This window comes from Phyllobates terribilis, unplaced genomic scaffold, assembly GCF_046119375.1.
Source record: "Phyllobates terribilis strain yellow unplaced genomic scaffold, ASM4611937v1 Scaffold_303__1_contigs__length_2303217, whole genome shotgun sequence".
In the NCBI taxonomy this organism is placed as follows: Eukaryota; Metazoa; Chordata; class Amphibia; order Anura; family Dendrobatidae; genus Phyllobates; species Phyllobates terribilis.
Window position 1 is genome coordinate 873545 of NW_027363063.1, and position 7784 is coordinate 881328.

Consider the following 7784-nt stretch of genomic DNA (forward strand, 5'->3'; position numbering starts at 1 on the left):
CTTTCCATGCAAAAAATGTAAGACATGCAAAACCCTAAACACACCAAAACAACACACTGTCAGCCACCAAAAAGAAATATACCCCATCACAGATTTTATAACATGCAACACCACAGGGGTCATATACGGGCTATATTGCCCATGTGGCAAATTATATATAGGCAGAACAAAAAGACCTATGAACATCAGGATCAACGAACATTTAAGGAACATCAAAAATAAATACATGGGCCACCCTCTCTCAAAACACTTTATAAAAAAACACAATGGGTCAATAAAAGGAATTAAAATAGTAGGTATACAAATCGTCCACAAGAACTGGAGACAAGGAGATTTTATTAAGAGCATGTCCAGGAAAGAAAGTGAGTGGATTTTTAAACTGAACACCTTAAGACCAAGAGGATTGAACAGCGAAATAGAGCTCTTTGCATTTAATGACTAACAAATTGACCTATGACGTCACCAGCCCTGCATATATAAGGACACCATTTGACTGGGTTAAGCCATCCCTGAGGAAGACAGCCGCAGTTGTTGAAACGCGTCGGACTGACCCTTAACACAGCTAAAGAGGCGCCCACAGGCCTCCGTACCTTGTGCACGCTGCACACCACGTGACCCCACGTCACGCTGCCCCACTCTCGTGCGCTCTCCACATACTCTCTCTCTCCTCCTCCTACCCGGAAGTAGCGAGCACGCGGCAGTCACCGGCCAGGACTCCGCTCTCGCTCCGGACCTCGACCACCCCCAGACGGTGAAGCCCTCTACAGACCGTAAGTAACAACGGGCCCCTGCCCCACCAAGTCCATACTGTACGCAGCTGACCCTCTAACGGTTTTTCCCTGTTCCCCGCAGTACTTGCTATCAACCCCTTCAGTTGGGCTCTGCACCAGCCACCCTCCCTATTGCTGAATCTGGCACCCACTGTTTCCAGCCAGAGCCTCCTGGTGCACCCAACATAGGAAAACATAAGCCTCCTACTGTATCCTATCTCTGGTTACCTCTGACATAACTATAGCCTCCTACTACAGCACCCTGCTGTATCTACATTATGGAGACCTGAACCAGCATCTACTATTGACACCCTAATCCCTACGAAGCAGGTAAATCACGATCTCTGGGCAAAAACTGGAGGCTACAGCCACAATCCAGTGATACCTTAACAGATACACCCCCTCCCCCTCCCTACAGATCTCTATACAGCGAACAGAGGCATTACATGCTAGTACAAGCCTCTTGCTGCATCCTACTTCTGACCTCCTCGTGCTACCTCCACTCAACAAGGGACCAGGACTACTACCTCCAGCTCATTCTAAGACGTCCCTGGATGCCCCTTGTACCTACCAACAGGTAACCCCAAAACTCTTGTCTCCAAGGCTTGTACCACAGCTACATCAGTTAATTTATGATCTATCCCTATTCCTTCCCCCTGCAGATCTAACTCAGATCATCAACCCACAGCCGTGTGTGACATATCCTCTACCTCTCTCCAAGAAGGACCAGGACCGATACCTCCTAGTCATCCAAAATAATCAGGACACCCCCCGCTACCCTCTAGAAGGTAACTAATCCAAAACTACCCTCTTTGAACCCTGTACCTTAACCCTTGAGCCCTGCACCCTATTCTTAATACTTGTCTCCTCTCACTCCCTATAGTACTGCTCCGGTGAATCCAGTATTATCCACACAGCCTGCTGACTGTCACACCAGTAGCAGTGCTACTGTGGATCAACAGCTAACTACTACCACAGTCTATTGAGTACCATACCAAGAACAGGTAACTCACGACCCAACTCAGAGTCCAGCAGAGACATCTCTGTCGAGTTCCACCCCCACTTATCCATACATTTTTTTGTGTACCCCACTCTAGGTACCCCTCGTCCTCCCTCCCAGGCACCAACACGTGCCACCAGTGAACCTCCATACCCCATACGAGGCACCAGTATCAGGTAACCACAGACAAACAGATACCTACCCCTTCCCCCATCGCTCATTAGTATACCATATTTATACATTCCTATTCTATCCCACCAGGTCTACAAGCCTTTGCCTCCTTATACATCTACTGCAACCGAACATCCTCAGACTACGAGGGAAAAAGGCCTATTTTTATCAATCAGTGATTACCTTGTATCAGTGGACACCGATCTATTTATCGATTTTATAACTTTTAATACTTTTAATAACTATTCTTATATCCGACCCAGTGACCTCACTGAGTCTGAATCATTTTAACTAGCTATTTTTAAGCACATGTTCGATTAAATAAAATTATCCCTTGCACTCAAAATCTCTCGTGCCGTCCTTCTGTTCACTACCACTAGCGCAAATTTACTTCTTCTCGGCTATATCAACACTTATTTGGACAACCCTGGTTCCCTGTCCACAAATTTGCTGCCACTAGTAGTGACGAGCCCACAGCGCCTCCTGTACCCATATACTAACCAATTATATATATATATTATATAAAAAAATTAACATCTAGTTGCATAAAAGTTTTGACCTGTCAGAGTTCTGCTAGAAATCTATTAAACCCCTTGATGAATTGGGGCCAGATCGGCCGTTACCTTTAGAAACCACTTACCGGCACCTGATAGTTGTGCACGATCTCTGGACAACAGCGCAGCATTAACATCACCGTTCTCCTGGTCACTGTAGATCACGGTCGCCATTATAGTCAGATTCTGCAGGCAAAATATAAGAATGAGCCACGTTTCATTTTAGAACACACCAACAAGTAGTGTCCTCCTCACCAACCCCTGGACAATCTCCTGACACCACAACTCAGGAATATTAGAGGAGCCCTTCATAATGCTGGTCCTTGTCAGGAGGAGTATAGCATGAGCTCAGGAGAGGAAGCCATTCCTGGTAAGCAGGTGCCCAGTGTTATAGCGATGATCCTCCTACAGATGCCAGGACCAGAGAATAGAGGACTGTGCCTCCAACCACAGCAACAACCCATTACAGGAACCGGACAGATCCATAGAGCCATGAGCAGCACTGATCAGTAGCCATGTCTACACTGCAGCAATTACCCATTACCGGAACCGGACAGATCCATAGAGCCATGAGCAGCACTGATCAGCAGCCATGTCTACACTGCAGCAATTACCCATTACAGGGACCTGACAGATCCATAGTGCTATGAGCAGCACTGATCAGCCGCCATGTCTACACTGCAGCAATTACCCATTACAGGGTCCTGACAGATCCATAGGGCTATGAGCAGCACTGATCAGCAGCCATGTCTACACTGCAGCAATTACCCATTACAGGGACCTGACAGATCCATAGTGCTATGAGCTGCACTGATCAGCAGCCATATCTACACTGCAGCAATTACCCATTACAGGGTCCTGACAGATCCATAGTGCTATGAGCAGCACTGATCAGCAGCCATGTCTACACTGCAACAATTACCCATTACAGGGACCTGACAGATCCATAGTGCTATGAGCAGCACTGATCAGCAGCTATGCCTACACTGCAGCAATTACCCATTACAGGGACCTGACAGATCCATAGTGCTGTGAGCAGCACTGATCAGTAGCCATGTCTACACTGCAGCAATTACCCATTACAGGGTCCTGACAGATCCATTCTGCTATGAGCAGCACTGAGCAGCAGCCATGTCTACACTGCAGCAATTACCCATTACAGGGACCTGACAGATCCATAGTGTTATGAGCAGCACTGATCAGCCGCCATGTCTACACTGCAGCAATTACCCATTACAGGGTCTTGATCGATCCATAGTGCTATGAGCAGCACTGATCAGCAGCCATGTCTACACTGCAGCAATTACCCATTACAGGGACCTGACAGATCCATAGTGCTATGAGCAGCACTGATCAGCAGCCATGTCTACACTGCAGCAATTACCCATTACAGGGTCCTGACAGATCCATATTGCTATGAGCAGCACTGATCAGCAGCCGTGTCTACACTGCAGCAATTACGCATTACAGGGTCCTGACAGATCCATAGTGCTATGAGCAGCACTGATCAGCAGCCATGTCTACACTGCAGCAATTACCCATTACAGGGTCCTGACCGATCCATAGTGCTATGAGCAGCACTGATCAGCAGCCATGTCTACACTGCAGCAATTACCCATTACAGGGACCTGACAGATCCATAGTGCTATGAGCAGCACTGATCAGCAGCCATGTCTACACTGCAGCAATTACCCATTACAGGGTCCTGACAGATTCATAGTGCTATGAGCAGCACTGATCAGCAGCCATGTCTACACTGCAGCAATTACGCATTACAGGGTCCTGACAGATCCATAGTGCTATGAGCAGCACTGATCAGCAGCCATGTCTACACTGCAGCAATTACCCATTATAGGGTCCTGACCGATCCATAGTGCTATGAGCAGCACTGATCAGCAGCCATGTCTACACTGCAGCAATTACCCATTACAGGGTCCTGACAGATCCATAGTGCTATGAGCAGCACTGATCAGCAGCCATGTCTACACTGCAGCAATTACCCATTACAGGGACCTGACAGATCCATAGTGCTATGAGCAGCACTGATCAGCAGCCATGTCTACACTGCAGCAATTACCCATTACAGGGTCCTGACAGATCCATAGTGCTATGAGCAGCACTGATCAGCAGCCATGTCTACACTGCAGCAATTACCCATTACAGGAACCGGACAGATCCATAGTGCTATGGGCAGCACTGATCAGCAGCCATGTCTACACTGCAGCAATTACCCATTACAGGGACCTGACAGATCCATAGTGTTATGAGCAGCACTGATCAGCCGCCATGTCTGCACTGCAGCAATTACCCATTACAGGGTCCTGACCAATCCATAGTGCTATGAGCAGCACTGATCAGCAGCCATGTCTACACTGTAGCAATTGCCCATTACAGGGTCCTCACAGATCCATAGTGCTATGAGCAGCACTGATCAGCAGACATGTCTACACTGCAGCAATTACCCATTACAGGGTCCTGACAGATCCATAGTGCTATGAGCAGCACTGATCAGCAGCCATGTCTACACTGCAGCAATTACCCATTACAGGGTCCTGACCGATCCATAGTGCTATAAGCAGCACTGATCAGCAGCCATGTCTACACTGCAGCAATTACCCATTACAGGGTCCTCACAGATCCATAGTGCTATGAGCAGCACTGATCAGCAGCCATGTCTACACTGCAGCAATTACCCATTACAGGGTCCTGACAGATCCATAGTGCTATGAGCAGCACTGATCAGCAGCCATGTCTACACTGCAGCAATTACCCATTACAGGGTCCTGACAGATCCATAGTGCTATGAGCAGCACTGATCAGCCGCCATGTCTACACTGCAGCAATTACCCATTACTGGGTCCTGACAGATCCATAGTGCTATGAGCAGCACTGATCAGCAGCCATGTCTACACTGCAGCAATTACCCATTACAGGGTCCTGACAGATCCATAGTGCTATGAGCAGCACTGATCAGCAGCCATGTCTACACTGCAGCAATTACCCATTACAGGGTCCTGACAGATCCATAGTGCTATGAGCAGCACTGATCAGCAGCCATGTCTACACTGCAGCAATTACCTATTACAGGGTCCTGACAGATCCATAGTGCAATGAGCAGCACTTATCAGTCGCCATGTCTACACTGCAGCAATTACCCATTACAGGGTCCTGACAGATCCATAGTGCTATGAGCAGCACTGATCAGCAGCCATGTCTACACTGCAGCAATTACCCATTACAGGGTCCTGACAGATCCATAGTGCTATGAGCAGCACTGATCAGCAGCCATGTCTACACTGCAGCAATTACCCATTACAGAGTCCTTCCAGATCCATAGTGCTATGAGCAGCAATGATCAGCAGCCATGTCTACACTGCAGCAATTACCTATTACAGGGTCCTGACAGATCCATAGTGCAATGAGCAGCACTTATCAGCCGCCATGTCTACACTGCAGCAATTACCCATTACAGGGTCCTGACAGATCCATAGTGCTATGAGCAGCACTGATCAGCAGCCATGTCTACACTGCAGCAATTACCTATTACAGGGTCCTGACAGATCCATAGTGCAATGAGCAGCACTTATCAGCCGCCATGTCTACACTGCAGCAATTACCCATTACAGGGTCCTGACAGATCCATAGTGCTATGAGCAGCACTGCTCAGCAGCCATGTCTACACTGCAGCAATTACCCATTACAGGGTCCTGACAGATCCATAGTGTTATGAGCAGCACTGATCAGCAGCCATGTCTACACTGCAGCAATTACCCATTACAGGGTCCTGACAGATCCATAGTGCTATGGGCAGCACTGATCAGCAGCCATGTCTACACTGCAGCAATTACCCATTACAGGGACCTGACAGATCCATAGTTCTATGAGCAGCACTGATCAGCAGCCATGTCTACACTGCAGCAATTACCATTACAGGGTCCTGACAGATCCATAGTGCTATGAGCAGCACTGATCAGCCGCCATGTCTACACTGCAGCAATTACCCATTACAGGGTCCTGACAGATCCATTCTGCTATGAGCAGCACTGATCAGCAGCCATGTCTACACTGCAGCAATTACCCATTACAGGGTCCTGACAGATCCATTCTGCTATGAGCAGCACTGATCAGTAGCCATGTCTACACTGCAGCAATTACCCATTACAGGGTCCTGACAGATCCATAGTGCTATGAGCAGCACTGATCAGCAGCCATGTCTACACTGCAGCAATTACCCATTACAGGGACCTGACAGATCCATAGTGCTATGAGCAGCACTGATCAGCCGCCATGTCTACACTGCAGCAATTACCCATTACAGGGTCCTGACAGATAACATACAACATAAAAAAATTTTTTTATGGGCATCATAAACACCCTTTAAAAAAATTTGTGGGTGTTGCATCACGGACCACGGTCACCCTGGTGATATGGTGGTGGATGATGAGGAGAAGGAGGAGGACAAGAGCAAATAGCCACCAAAATCAGGAAGCGTATACCCATGTGTGGGTGTGAAAAGGTGCATGTGAATACACCTCCCAAAAAAAGACACTGGTTTGAGTTTATGTTACGCTGCTTTCATACTGTGGTGTTGAGAAGTCTGGCCCAAACCAGCCCTTGTTCATTTTTATAAGAGACAGCCTGTCAGCATTTTCAGTTGACAGGTGGATTTGCTTATCAGTTATAATTCCACCAACGTCACTAAAAACCCGCTCTGATAAAACACTAGCGGCAGGGCAGGCCAGGACCTCCAAGGCGTAGAGAGCCAGTTCATTCCACGTATCCAGCTTGGATACCAAACAATTATAAGGCACAGAGGAATTACAGAGGACGTTGGTACGGTCGGCAAGGTACTCCCTCAGCATCTTCCCAAACTTTGCTCTCCTTGTGAGAGTACCCCGAGCCTCAGGGCCTGGGAGGGGCAGAGAAAATTCTCCCAGAACTTGGACAGTGTTCCACTGCCTCTGCTGGATTGGAGTTGTGTCTCTCGCCTCTGCTGCTTAGTTGTCCAACGAACTGTGACCTCTGCCACCAGCGTTTTCAGATTTTTAATAGTTCCGCAACAAGGGCCTTCTGGTACTGCCCCATTTTTGTAGACCTGTCCGCCTCAGGAATAAGAGATAGAAATTTCTACTTGTAGAGTGGGTCTAGAAGTGTCACCAACCAGTAATGACGGTCACCCAAAATTTTGAGAACGCGAGGGTCATGGGAAAGGCAGCGTAACAAACTCAGCCATGCGTGCCAGACTGCTAACAGGCAATACTTCTGTGTCCTCACCAATAGGACCACTGA

The 7784-nt window shown here is 48.0% G+C and overlaps 1 long non-coding RNA gene across 1 annotated transcript; it reads left to right on the forward strand.

Moving 5' to 3' along the window:
- The first annotated feature begins 662 nt into the window (after positions 1 to 662).
- LOC141220799 (uncharacterized) lies at positions 663 to 1339 on the forward strand. The gene is made up of 3 exons (XR_012288939.1): positions 663 to 770; positions 853 to 1100; positions 1189 to 1339. It is a non-coding gene; the product is annotated as an uncharacterized lncRNA (long non-coding RNA).
- The last annotated feature ends 6445 nt before the right edge of the window (positions 1340 to 7784 follow it).